Source organism: Cebidichthys violaceus, unplaced genomic scaffold, assembly GCF_023349555.1.
Source record: "Cebidichthys violaceus isolate CVI_PGR_0920_01 unplaced genomic scaffold, fCebVio1.0.p SCAF_9, whole genome shotgun sequence".
NCBI lineage: Eukaryota > Metazoa > Chordata > Actinopteri > Perciformes > Stichaeidae > Cebidichthys > Cebidichthys violaceus.
In genome coordinates, this window is record NW_027176975.1 from 2,269,759 (window position 1) to 2,281,972 (window position 12,214).

General features: G+C 43.3%; 20 non-coding genes across 20 annotated transcripts; all 20 read left to right on the forward strand.

Annotated features, from left to right (window-relative positions):
- The first annotated feature begins 255 nt into the window (after window positions 1–255).
- On the forward strand, window positions 256–338 carry trnal-cag (transfer RNA leucine (anticodon CAG)). Its single transcript has one exon. It is a non-coding gene; the product is annotated as a tRNA-Leu (tRNA).
- Window positions 339–772: 434 nt separating this feature from the next.
- trnaq-cug (transfer RNA glutamine (anticodon CUG)) lies at window positions 773–844 on the forward strand. The gene has a single exon. It is a non-coding gene; the product is annotated as a tRNA-Gln (tRNA).
- A 674-nt stretch (window positions 845–1,518) lies between these two features.
- On the forward strand, window positions 1,519–1,590 carry trnaq-cug (transfer RNA glutamine (anticodon CUG)). The gene has a single exon. It is a non-coding gene; the product is annotated as a tRNA-Gln (tRNA).
- Window positions 1,591–1,758: 168 nt separating this feature from the next.
- trnal-cag (transfer RNA leucine (anticodon CAG)) lies at window positions 1,759–1,841 on the forward strand. The gene has a single exon. It is a non-coding gene; the product is annotated as a tRNA-Leu (tRNA).
- A 423-nt stretch (window positions 1,842–2,264) lies between these two features.
- Window positions 2,265–2,336, forward strand: trnaq-cug (transfer RNA glutamine (anticodon CUG)). The gene has a single exon. It is a non-coding gene; the product is annotated as a tRNA-Gln (tRNA).
- Window positions 2,337–2,504: 168 nt separating this feature from the next.
- On the forward strand, window positions 2,505–2,587 carry trnal-cag (transfer RNA leucine (anticodon CAG)). Its single transcript has one exon. It is a non-coding gene; the product is annotated as a tRNA-Leu (tRNA).
- Window positions 2,588–3,243: 656 nt separating this feature from the next.
- Window positions 3,244–3,326, forward strand: trnal-cag (transfer RNA leucine (anticodon CAG)). Its single transcript has one exon. It is a non-coding gene; the product is annotated as a tRNA-Leu (tRNA).
- Window positions 3,327–3,761: 435 nt separating this feature from the next.
- On the forward strand, window positions 3,762–3,833 carry trnaq-cug (transfer RNA glutamine (anticodon CUG)). Its single transcript has one exon. It is a non-coding gene; the product is annotated as a tRNA-Gln (tRNA).
- A 674-nt stretch (window positions 3,834–4,507) lies between these two features.
- Window positions 4,508–4,579, forward strand: trnaq-cug (transfer RNA glutamine (anticodon CUG)). Its single transcript has one exon. It is a non-coding gene; the product is annotated as a tRNA-Gln (tRNA).
- Window positions 4,580–4,747: 168 nt separating this feature from the next.
- Window positions 4,748–4,830, forward strand: trnal-cag (transfer RNA leucine (anticodon CAG)). The gene has a single exon. It is a non-coding gene; the product is annotated as a tRNA-Leu (tRNA).
- Window positions 4,831–5,253: 423 nt separating this feature from the next.
- Window positions 5,254–5,325, forward strand: trnaq-cug (transfer RNA glutamine (anticodon CUG)). The gene has a single exon. It is a non-coding gene; the product is annotated as a tRNA-Gln (tRNA).
- Window positions 5,326–5,493: 168 nt separating this feature from the next.
- On the forward strand, window positions 5,494–5,576 carry trnal-cag (transfer RNA leucine (anticodon CAG)). The gene has a single exon. It is a non-coding gene; the product is annotated as a tRNA-Leu (tRNA).
- Window positions 5,577–6,239: 663 nt separating this feature from the next.
- trnal-cag (transfer RNA leucine (anticodon CAG)) lies at window positions 6,240–6,322 on the forward strand. Its single transcript has one exon. It is a non-coding gene; the product is annotated as a tRNA-Leu (tRNA).
- Window positions 6,323–6,746: 424 nt separating this feature from the next.
- On the forward strand, window positions 6,747–6,818 carry trnaq-cug (transfer RNA glutamine (anticodon CUG)). The gene has a single exon. It is a non-coding gene; the product is annotated as a tRNA-Gln (tRNA).
- A 679-nt stretch (window positions 6,819–7,497) lies between these two features.
- On the forward strand, window positions 7,498–7,569 carry trnaq-cug (transfer RNA glutamine (anticodon CUG)). The gene has a single exon. It is a non-coding gene; the product is annotated as a tRNA-Gln (tRNA).
- Window positions 7,570–8,243: 674 nt separating this feature from the next.
- trnaq-cug (transfer RNA glutamine (anticodon CUG)) lies at window positions 8,244–8,315 on the forward strand. The gene has a single exon. It is a non-coding gene; the product is annotated as a tRNA-Gln (tRNA).
- Window positions 8,316–8,483: 168 nt separating this feature from the next.
- Window positions 8,484–8,566, forward strand: trnal-cag (transfer RNA leucine (anticodon CAG)). Its single transcript has one exon. It is a non-coding gene; the product is annotated as a tRNA-Leu (tRNA).
- Window positions 8,567–9,742: 1,176 nt separating this feature from the next.
- Window positions 9,743–9,813, forward strand: trnaq-cug (transfer RNA glutamine (anticodon CUG)). Its single transcript has one exon. It is a non-coding gene; the product is annotated as a tRNA-Gln (tRNA).
- A 1,424-nt stretch (window positions 9,814–11,237) lies between these two features.
- trnaq-cug (transfer RNA glutamine (anticodon CUG)) lies at window positions 11,238–11,309 on the forward strand. The gene has a single exon. It is a non-coding gene; the product is annotated as a tRNA-Gln (tRNA).
- A 168-nt stretch (window positions 11,310–11,477) lies between these two features.
- Window positions 11,478–11,560, forward strand: trnal-cag (transfer RNA leucine (anticodon CAG)). Its single transcript has one exon. It is a non-coding gene; the product is annotated as a tRNA-Leu (tRNA).
- Window positions 11,561–12,214: the final 654 nt, after the last annotated feature.

A 12,214-nucleotide genomic window follows, 5' to 3' on the forward strand; every position in this document is an offset into this window, starting at 1 on the left:
TCTCTGGGGCATAGTGGTTCCATAGTGTAATGGTTAGCACGCTGGACTCTGAATCCAGTGATCTGAGTAGAAATCTCAGTGGAACCTGACTTTAAGCTAGAGTAAAGGTCAAACAGCAACCTTTCCGCATCTAACTAAAAGTACGATGGCAGTTCTGGGACTGGTGCGGCCATCTTGCTTCAAGTCTCATGATGTTTTCAAGGTCATATATTATGATATCTATGATAAATTCCATTGAATTTAGAGTTGTTTCCAGTCAGGATGGCCGAGCGGTCCAAGGCGCTGCGTTCAGGTCGCAGTCTCCACTGGAGGCGTGGGTTTGAATCCCACTTCTGACAGCAACTGTCTTTCACTGGTTCCGTTGCCTGTTACTTGATATTGTGAAAAAAAGGTCAGCAATGCTTTGTATGTTAAGGAGCAGGCATTTGACAAAATAGTCTGCTACTACTGCAACTGCAGCATTTGTAAGCCTCTACATTATCAACCTGTGTAATCTTAACATGTGTCTGTATACAGTTGGCAGACATGTTACTGGATTCATTGTTTGTAGGAAGTCCTTCAAAACAATTTCTCGACTTGCCATTTCCCAAATCCTCTGCTGAGCTTACTTAAATTCTTAAGTTAGCCTGAAGCGGTTGCTGTGTCTTGTTAGCTTCCTTGTCATTGGTACCAGTGTATGCCTTCTTTGTCCTATTCCCTGCACAGATAGCATACTAGCGGATGCCAAATAGGAAACTGTCTACCAAAACTGTGTATTTCTCTGGGGCATAGTGGTTCCATGGTGTAATGGTTAGCACTCTGGACTCTGAATCCAGTGATCTGAGTTCAAATCTCAGTGGAACCTGACTTTAAGCTAGAGTAGAGGTCAAACTGCAACCTTTCCGCATCTAACTAAAAGTACGATGGCAGTCATGGGACTAGTGCGGCCGTCTTGCTTCAAGTCTCATGATGTTTTCAATGTCATATATTATGATATCTATGATAAATTCCATTGAATTTAGGGTTGTTTCCAGTCAGGATGGCCGAGCGGTCCAAGGCGCTGCGTTCAGGTCGCAGTCTCCACTGGAGGCGTGGGTTCGAATCCAACTTCTGACAGCAACTGTTTTTCACTGGTTCCGTTGCCTGTTACTTGATATTGTGAAAAAAAGGTCAGCAATGCTTTGTATGTTAAGGAGCAGGCATTTGACAAAATAGTCTGCTACTACTGCAACTGCAGCATTTGTAAGCCTCTACATTATCAACCTGTGTAATCTTACCATGTGTCTGTATACAGTTGGCAGACATGTTACTGGATTCATTCATTCATTGTTTGTAGGAAGTCCTTGCCATTTCCCAAATCCTCTGCTGAGCTTACTAAAATTCTTAGGTTAGCCTGAAGCGGTTGCTGTGTCTTGTTAGCTTCCTTGTCATTGGTACCAGTGTATGCCTTCTTTGTCCTATTCCCTGCACAGATAGCATACTAGCGGATGCCAAATAGGAAACTGTCTACCAAAACTGTGTATTTCTCTGGGGCATAGTGGTTCCATGGTGTAATGGTTAGCACTCTGGACTCTGAATCCAGTGATCTGAGTTCAAATCTCAGTGGAACCTGACTTTAAGCTAGAGTAGAGGTCAAACTGCAACCTTTCCGCATCTAACTAAAAGTACGATGGAAGTCATGGGACTAGTGCGGCCATCTTGCTTCAGGTCTCATGATGTTTTCAAAGTCATATGTTATGATATCTATGACAAATTCCATTGAATTTAGAGTTGTTTCCAGTCAGGATGGCCGAGCGGTCCAAGGCGCTGCGTTCAGGTCGCAGTCTCCACTGGAGGCGTGGGTTCGAATCCCACTTCTGACAGCAACTGTTTTTCACTGGTTCTGTTGCCTGTTACTTGATATTGTGAAAGAAAGGTCAGCAATGCTTTGTATGTTAAGGAGCAGGCATTTGACAAAATAGTCTGCTACTACTGCAACTGCAGCATTTGTAAGCCTCTACATTATCAACCTGTGTAATCTTACCATGTGTCTGTATACAGTTGGCAGACATGTTACTGGATTCATTCATTCATTGTTTGTAGGAAGTCCTTGCCATTTCCCAAATCCTCTGCTGAGCTTACTAAAATTCTTAAGTTAGCCTGAAGCGGTTGCTGTGTCTTGTTAGCTTCCTTGTCATTGGTACCAGTGTATGCCTTCTTTGTCCTATTCCCTGCACAGATAGCATACTAGCGGATGCCAAATAGGAAACTGTCTACTAAAACTGTGTATTTCTCTGGGTCATAGTGGTTCCATGGTGTAATGGTTAGCACTCTGGACTCTGAATCCAGTGATCTGAGTTCAAATCTCAGTGGAACCTGACTTTAAGCTAGAGTAGAGGTCAAACTGCAACCTTTCCGCATCTAACTAAAAGTACGATGGCAGTCATGGGACTGGTGCGGCCATCTTGCTTCAAGTCTCATGATGTTTTCAATGTCATATATTATGATATCTATGATAAATTCCATTGAATTTAGGGTTGTTTCCAGTCAGGATGGCCGAGCGGTCCAAGGCGCTGCGTTCAGGTCGCAGTCTCCACTGGAGGCGTGGGTTCGAATCCCACTTCTGACAGCAACTGTTTTTCCCTGGTTCTGTTACTTGATATTGTGAAAAAAAGGTCAGCAATGCTTTGTATGTTAAGGAGCAGGCATTTGACAAAATAGTCTGCTACTACTGCAACTGCAGCATTTGTAAGCCTCTACATTATCAACCTGTGTAATCTTACCATGTGTCTGTATACAGTTGGCAGACATGTTACTGGATTCATTCATTCATTGTTTGTGGAAGTCCTTGCCATTTCAAAAATCCTCTGCTGAGCTTACTAAAATTCTTAAGTTAGCCTGAAGCGGTTGCTGTGTCTTGTTAGCTTCCTTGTCATTGGTACCAGTGTATGCCTTCTTTGTCCTATTCCCTGCACAGAAAGCATACTAGCGGATGCCCATATAAGAAACTGTCTACCAAAACTGTGTAATTCTCTGGGGCATAGTGGTTCCATAGTGTAATGGTTAGCACGCTGGACTCTGAATCCAGTGATCTGAGTAGAAATCTCAGTGGAACCTGACTTTAAGCTAGAGTAAAGGTCAAACAGCAACCTTTCCGCATCTAACTAAAAGTACGATGGCAGTTCTGGGACTGGTGCGGCCATCTTGCTTCAAGTCTCATGATGTTTTCAAGGTCATATATTATGATATCTATGATAAATTCCATTGAATTTAGAGTTGTTTCCAGTCAGGATGGCCGAGCGGTCCAAGGCGCTGCGTTCAGGTCGCAGTCTCCACTGGAGGCGTGGGTTTGAATCCCACTTCTGACAGCAACTGTCTTTCACTGGTTCCGTTGCCTGTTACTTGATATTGTGAAAAAAAAGGTCAGCAATGCTTTGTATGTTAAGGAGCAGGCATTTGACAAAATAGTCTGCTACTACTGCAACTGCAGCATTTGTAAGCCTCTACATTATCAACCTGTGTAATCTTAACATGTGTCTGTATACAGTTGGCAGACATGTTACTGGATTCATTGTTTGTAGGAAGTCCTTCAAAACAATTTCTCGACTTGCCATTTCCCAAATCCTCTGCTGAGCTTACTTAAATTCTTAAGTTAGCCTGAAGCGGTTGCTGTGTCTTGTTAGCTTCCTTGTCATTGGTACCAGTGTATGCCTTCTTTGTCCTATTCCCTGCACAGATAGCATACTAGCGGATGCCAAATAGGAAACTGTCTACCAAAACTGTGTATTTCTCTGGGGCATAGTGGTTCCATGGTGTAATGGTTAGCACTCTGGACTCTGAATCCAGTGATCTGAGTTCAAATCTCAGTGGAACCTGACTTTAAGCTAGAGTAGAGGTCAAACTGCAACCTTTCCGCATCTAACTAAAAGTACGATGGCAGTCATGGGACTAGTGCGGCCGTCTTGCTTCAAGTCTCATGATGTTTTCAATGTCATATATTATGATATCTATGATAAATTCCATTGAATTTAGGGTTGTTTCCAGTCAGGATGGCCGAGCGGTCCAAGGCGCTGCGTTCAGGTCGCAGTCTCCACTGGAGGCGTGGGTTCGAATCCAACTTCTGACAGCAACTGTTTTTCACTGGTTCCGTTGCCTGTTACTTGATATTGTGAAAAAAAGGTCAGCAATGCTTTGTATGTTAAGGAGCAGGCATTTGACAAAATAGTCTGCTACTACTGCAACTGCAGCATTTGTAAGCCTCTACATTATCAACCTGTGTAATCTTACCATGTGTCTGTATACAGTTGGCAGACATGTTACTGGATTCATTCATTCATTGTTTGTAGGAAGTCCTTGCCATTTCCCAAATCCTCTGCTGAGCTTACTAAAATTCTTAGGTTAGCCTGAAGCGGTTGCTGTGTCTTGTTAGCTTCCTTGTCATTGGTACCAGTGTATGCCTTCTTTGTCCTATTCCCTGCACAGATAGCATACTAGCGGATGCCAAATAGGAAACTGTCTACCAAAACTGTGTATTTCTCTGGGGCATAGTGGTTCCATGGTGTAATGGTTAGCACTCTGGACTCTGAATCCAGTGATCTGAGTTCAAATCTCAGTGGAACCTGACTTTAAGCTAGAGTAGAGGTCAAACTGCAACCTTTCCGCATCTAACTAAAAGTACGATGGAAGTCATGGGACTAGTGCGGCCATCTTGCTTCAGGTCTCATGATGTTTTCAAAGTCATATGTTATGATATCTATGACAAATTCCATTGAATTTAGAGTTGTTTCCAGTCAGGATGGCCGAGCGGTCCAAGGCGCTGCGTTCAGGTCGCAGTCTCCACTGGAGGCGTGGGTTCGAATCCCACTTCTGACAGCAACTGTTTTTCACTGGTTCTGTTGCCTGTTACTTGATATTGTGAAAGAAAGGTCAGCAATGCTTTGTATGTTAAGGAGCAGGCATTTGACAAAATAGTCTGCTACTACTGCAACTGCAGCATTTGTAAGCCTCTACATTATCAACCTGTGTAATCTTACCATGTGTCTGTATACAGTTGGCAGACATGTTACTGGATTCATTCATTCATTGTTTGTAGGAAGTCCTTGCCATTTCCCAAATCCTCTGCTGAGCTTACTAAAATTCTTAAGTTAGCCTGAAGCGGTTGCTGTGTCTTGTTAGCTTCCTTGTCATTGGTACCAGTGTATGCCTTCTTTGTCCTATTCCCTGCACAGATAGCATACTAGCGGATGCCAAATAGGAAACTGTCTACCAAAACTGTGTATTTCTCTGGGGCATAGTGGTTCCATGGTGTAATGGTTAGCACTCTGGACTCTGAATCCAGTGATCTGAGTTCAAATCTCAGTGGAACCTGACTTTAAGCTAGAGTAGAGGTCAAACTGCAACCTTTCCGCATCTAACTAAAAGTACGATGGAAGTCATGGGACTAGTGCGGCCATCTTGCTTCAGGTCTCATGATGTTTTCAAAGTCATATGTTATGATATCTATGACAAATTCCATTGAATTTAGAGTTGTTTCCAGTCAGGATGGCCGAGCGGTCCAAGGCGCTGCGTTCAGGTCGCAGTCTCCACTGGAGGCGTGGGTTCGAATCCCACTTCTGACAGCAACTGTTTTTCACTGGTTCTGTTGCCTGTTACTTGATATTGTGAAAGAAAGGTCAGCAATGCTTTGTATGTTAAGGAGCAGGCATTTGACAAAATAGTCTGCTACTACTGCAACTGCAGCATTTGTAAGCCTCTACATTATCAACCTGTGTAATCTTACCATGTGTCTGTATACAGTTGGCAGACATGTTACTGGATTCATTCATTCATTGTTTGTAGGAAGTCCTTGCCATTTCCCAAATCCTCTGCTGAGCTTACTAAAATTCTTAAGTTAGCCTGAAGCGGTTGCTGTGTCTTGTTAGCTTCCTTGTCATTGGTACCAGTGTATGCCTTCTTTGTCCTATTCCCTGCACAGATAGCATACTAGCGGATGCCAAATAGGAAACTGTCTACCAAAACTGTGTATTTCTCTGGGGCATAGTGGTTCCATGGTGTAATGGTTAGCACTCTGGACTCTGAATCCAGTGATCTCAGTTCAAATCTCAGTGGAACCTGACTTTAAGCTAGAGTAGAGGTCAAACTGCAACCTTTCCGCATCTAACTAAAAGTACGATGGAAGTCATGGGACTAGTGCGGCCATCTTGCTTCAGGTCTCATGATGTTTTCAAAGTCATATGTTATGATATCTATGACAAATTCCATTGAATTTAGAGTTGTTTCCAGTCAGGATGGCCGAGCGGTCCAAGGCGCTGCGTTCAGGTCGCAGTCTCCACTGGAGGCGTGGGTTCGAATCCCACTTCTGACAGCAACTGTTTTTCACTGGTTCTGTTGCCTGTTACTTGATATTGTGAAAGAAAGGTCAGCAATGCTTTGTATGTTAAGGAGCAGGCATTTGACAAAATAGTCTGCTACTACTGCAACTGCAGCATTTGTAAGCCTCTACATTATCAACCTGTGTAATCTTACCATGTGTCTGTATACAGTTGGCAGACATGTTACTGGATTCATTCATTCATTGTTTGTAGGAAGTCCTTGCCATTTCCCAAATCCTCTGCTGAGCTTACTAAAATTCTTAAGTTAGCCTGAAGCGGTTGCTGTGTCTTGTTAGCTTCCTTGTCATTGGTACCAGTGTATGCCTTCTTTGTCCTATTCCCTGCACAGATAGCATACTAGCGGATGCCCATATAAGAAACTGTCTACCAAAACTGTGTAATTCTCTGGGGCATAGTGGTTCCATGGTGTAATGGTTAGCACGCTGGACTCTGAATCCAGTGATCTGAGTTCAAATCTCAGTGGAACCTGACTTTAAGCTAGAGTAGAGGTCAAACTGCAACCTTTCCGCATCTAACTAAAAGTACGATGGCAGTCATGGGACTGGTGCGGCCATCTTGTTTCAGGTCTCATGATGTTTTCAAAGTCATATGTTATGATATCTATGATAAATTCCATTGAATTTAGAGTTGTTTCCAGTCAGGATGGCCGAGCGGTCCAAGGCGCTGCGTTCAGGTCGCAGTCTCCACTGGAGGCGTGGGTTCTAATCCCACTTCTGACAGCAACTGTCTTTCACTGGTTCTGTTACATGACATTGTGGAAAAAAAGGTCAGCAATGCTTTGTATGTTAAGGAGCAGGCATTTGACAAAATACTCCACTACTACTCCAACAGCAGCATTTGTAAGCCTCTACATTATCAACCTGTGTAATCTTACCATGTGTCTGTATACAGTTGGCAGACATGTTATTGGATTCATTGTTTGTAGGAAGTCCTTCAAAACAATTTCTCGACTTGCCATTTCCCAAATCCTCTGCTGAGCTTACTAAAATTATTAAGTTAGCCTGAAGCGGTTGCTGTGTCTTGTTAGCTTCCTTGTCATTGATACCAGTGTATGCCTTCTTTGTCCTATTCCCTGCACAGATAGCATACTAGCGGATGCCAAATAGGAAACTGTCTACCAAAACTGTGTATTTCTCTGGGGCATAGTGGTTCCATGGTGTAAAGGTTAGCACTCTGGACTCTGAATCCAGTGATCTGAGTTCAAATCTCAGTGGAACCTGACTTTAAGCTAGAGTAGAGGTCAAACTGCAACCCTTCCGCATCTAACTAAAAGTACGATGGCAGTCATGGGACTGGTGCGGCCATCTTGCATCAGGTCACATGATGCTTTCAAAGTCATATGTTATGATATCTATGATAAATTCCATTGAATTTAGAGTTGTTTCCAGTCAGGATGGCCGAGCGTTCCAAGGCGCTGCGTTCAGGTCGCAGTCTCCACTGGAGGCGTGGGTTCGAATCCCACTTCTGACAGCAACTGTTTTTCACTGGTTCCGTTGCCTGTTACTTGATATTGTGAAAAAAAGGTCAGCAATGCTTTGTATGTTAAGGAGCAGGCATTTGACAAAATAGTCTGCTACTACTGCAACTGCAGCATTTGTAAGCCTCTACATTATCAACCTGTGTAATCTTACCATGTGTCTGTATACAGTTGGCAGACATGTTACTGGATTCATTCATTCATTGTTTGTAGGAAGTCCTTGCCATTTCCCAAATCCTCTGCTGAGCTTACTAAAATTCTTAAGTTAGCCTGAAGCGGTTGCTGTGTCTTGTTAGCTTCCTTGTCATTGGTACCAGTGTATGCCTTCTTTGTCCTATTCCCTGCACAGATAGCATACTAGCGGATGCCAAATAGGAAACTGTCTACCAAAACTGTGTATTTCTCTGGGGCATAGTGGTTCCATGGTGTAATGGTTAGCACTCTGGACTCTGAATCCAGTGATCTGAGTTCAAATCTCAGTGGAACCTGACTTTAAGCTAGAGTAGAGGTCAAACTGCAACCTTTCCGCATCTAACTAAAAGTACGATGGCAGTCATGGGACTAGTGCGGCCATCTTGCTTCAGGTCTCATGTTGTTTTCAAAGTCATATGTTATGATATCTATGATAAATTCCATTGAATTTAGAGCTGTTTCCAGTCAGGATGGCCGAGCGGTCCAAGGCGCTGCGTTCAGGTCGCAGTCTCCACTGGAGGCGTGGGTTTGAATCCCACTTCTGACAGCAACTGTTTTTCACTGGTTCCGTTGCCTGTTACTTGATATTGTGAAAAAAGGTCAGCAATGCTTTGTATGTTAAGGAGCAGGCATTTGACAAAATAGTCTGCTACTACTGCAACTGCAGCATTTGTAAGCCTCTACATTATCAACCTGTGTAATCTTACCATGTGTCTGTATACAGTTGGCAGACATGTTACTGGATTCATTCATTCATTGTTTGTAGGAAGTCCTTGCCATTTCCCAAATCCTCTGCTGAGCTTACTAAAATTCTTAAGTTAGCCTGAAGCGGTTGCTGTGTCTTGTTAGCTTCCTTGTCATTGGTACCAGTGTATGCCTTCTTTGTCCTATTCCCTGCACAGATCGCATACTAGCGGATGCCAAATAGGAAACTGTCTACCAAAACTGTGTATTTCTCTGGGGCATAGTGGTTCCATGGTGTAATGGTTAGCACTCTGGACTCTGAATCCAGTGTCTGAGTAGAAATCTCAGTGGAACCTGACTTTAAGCTAGAGTAAAGGTCAAACTGCAACCTTTCCGCATCTAACTAAAAGTACGATGGCAGTCCTGGGACTGGTGCGGCCATCTTGCTTCAAGTCTCATGATGTTTTCAATGTCATATATTATGATATCTATGATAAAATCCATTGAATTTAGAGTTGTTTCCAGTCAGGATGGCCGAGAGGTCCAAGGCGCTGCGTTCAGGTCGCAGTCGCCACTGGAGGCGTGGGTTCGAATCCCACTTCTGACAGCAACTGTCTTTCACTGGTTCCGTTGCCTGTTACATGACATTGTGGAAAAAAAGGTCAGCAATGCTTTGTATGTTAAGGAGCAGGCATTTGACAACATACTCCACTACTGCAACAGCAGCATTTGTAAGCCTCTACATTATCAACCTGTGTAATCTTACCATGTGTCTGTATACAGTTGGCAGACATGTTAATGGATTCATTGTTTGTAGGAAGTCCTTCAAAACAATTTCTCGACTTGCCATTTCCCAAATCCTCTGCTGAGCTTACTAAAATTCTTAAGTTAGCCTGAAGCGGTTGCTGTGTCTTGTTAGCTTCCTTGTCATTGATACCAGTGTATGCCTTCTTTGTCCTATTCCCTGCACAGATAGCATACTAGCGGATGCCAAATAGGAAACTGTCTACCAAAACTGTGTATTTCTCTGGGGCATAGTGGTTCCATGGTGTAATGGTTAGCACTCTGGACTCTGAATCCAGTGTCTGAGTTGAAATCTCAGTGGAACCTGACTTTAAGCTAGAGTAAAGGTCAAACTGCAACCTTTCCGCATCTAACTAAAAGTACGATGGCAGTCATGGGACTAGTGCGGCCATCTTGCTTCAGGTCTCATGTTGTTTTCAAAGTCATATGTTATGATATCTATGATAAATTCCATTGAATTTAGAGTTGTTTCCAGTCAGGATGGCCGAGCGGTCCAAGGCGCTGCGTTCAGGTCGCAGTCTCCACTGGAGGCGTGGTTTCGAATCCCACTTCTGACAGCAACTGTCTTTCACTGGTTCCGCTGCCTGTTACATGACATTGTGGAAAAAAAGGTCAGCAATGCTTTGTATGTTAAGGAGCAGGCATTTGACAAAATAGTCTGCTGCATTTGTAAGCCTCTACATTATCAACCTGTGTAATCTTACCATGTGTCTGTATACAGTTGGCAGACATGTTACTGGATTCATTCATTCATTGTTTGTAGGAAGTCCTTGCCATTTCCCAAATCCTCTGCTGAGCTTACTAAAATTCTTAAGTTAGCCTGAAGTGGTTGCTGTGTCTTGTTAGCTTCCTTGTCATTGGTACCAGTGTATGCCTTCTTTGTCCTATTCCCTGCACAGATAGCATACTAGCGGATGCCAAATAGGAAACTGTCTACCAAAACTGTGTATTTCTCTGGGGCATAGTGGTTCCATGGTGTAATGGTTAGCACTCTGGACTCTGAATCCAGTGTCTGAGTAGAAATCTCAGTGGAACCTGACTTTAAGCTAGAGTAGAGGTCAAACTGCAACCTTTCCACATCTAACTAAAAGTACGATGGCAGTCATGGGACTAGTGCGGCCATCTTGCTTCAGGTCTCATGATGTTTTCAAAGTCATATGTTATGATATCTATGATAAATTCCATTGAATTTAGAGCTGTTTCCAGTCAGGATGGCCGAGCGGTCCAAGGCGCTGCGTTCAGGTCGCAGTCTCCACTGGAGGCGTGGGTTTGAATCCCACTTTTTACAGCAACTGTTTTTCACTGGTTCCGTTGCTTGTTACTTGATATTGTGAAAAAAAGGTCAGCAATGCTTTGTATGTTAAGGAGCAGGCATTTGACAAAATAGTCTGCTACTACTGCAACTGCAGCATTTGTAAGCCTCTACATTATCAACCTGTGTAATCTTACCATGTGTCTGTATACAGTTGGCAGACATGTTACTGGATTCATTCATTCATTGTTTGTAGGAAGTCCTTCAAAACAATTTCTCTTCTTGCCATTTCCCAAATCCTCTGCTGAGCTTACTAAAATTCTTAAGTTAGCCTGAAGCGGTTGCTGTGTCTTGTTAGCTTCCTTGTCATTGATACCAGTGTATGCCTTCTTTGTCCTATTCCCTGCACAGATAGCATACTAGCGGATGCCAAATAGGAAACTGTCTACCAAAACTGTGTATTTCTCTGGGGCATAGTGGTTCCATGGTGTAATGGTTAGCACTCTGGACTCTGAATCCAGTGATCTGAGTTCAAATCTCAGTGGAACCTGACTTTAAGCTAGAGTAGAGGTCAAACTGCAACCTTTCCGCATCTAACTAAAAGTACGATGGCAGTCATGGGACTAGTGCGGCCATCTTGCTTCAGGTCTCATGTTGTTTTCAAAGTCATATGTTATGATATCTATGATAAATTCCATTGAATTTAGAGCTGTTTCCAGTCAGGATGGCCGAGCGGTCCAAGGCGCTGCGTTCAGGTCGCAGTCTCCACTGGAGGCGTGGGTTTGAATCCCACTTCTGACAGCAACTGTTTTTCACTGGTTCCGTTGCCTGTTACTTGATATTGTGAAAAAAAGGTCAGCAATGCTTTGTATGTTAAGGAGCAGGCATTTGACAAAATAGTCTGCTACTACTGCAACTGCAGCATTTGTAAGCCTCTACATTATCAACCTGTGTAATCTTACCATGTGTCTGTATACAGTTGGCAGACATGTTACTGGATTCATTCATTCATTGTTTGTAGGAAGTCCTTGCCATTTCCCAAATCCTCTGCTGAGCTTACTAAAATTCTTAAGTTAGCCTGAAGCGGTTGCTGTGTCTTGTTAGCTTCCTTGTCATTGGTACCAGTGTATGCCTTCTTTGTCCTATTCCCTGCACAGATCGCATACTAGCGGATGCCAAATAGGAAACTGTCTACCAAAACTGTGTATTTCTCTGGGGCATAGTGGTTCCATGGTGTAATGGTTAGCACTCTGGACTCTGAATCCAGTGTCTGAGTAGAAATCTCAGTGGAACCTGACTTTAAGCTAGAGTAAAGGTCAAACTGCAACCTTTCCGCATCTAACTAAAAGTACGATGGCAGTCCTGGGACTGGTGCGGCCATCTTGCTTCAAGTCTCATGATGTTTTCAATGTCATATATTATGATATCTATGATAAAATCCATTGAATTTAGAGT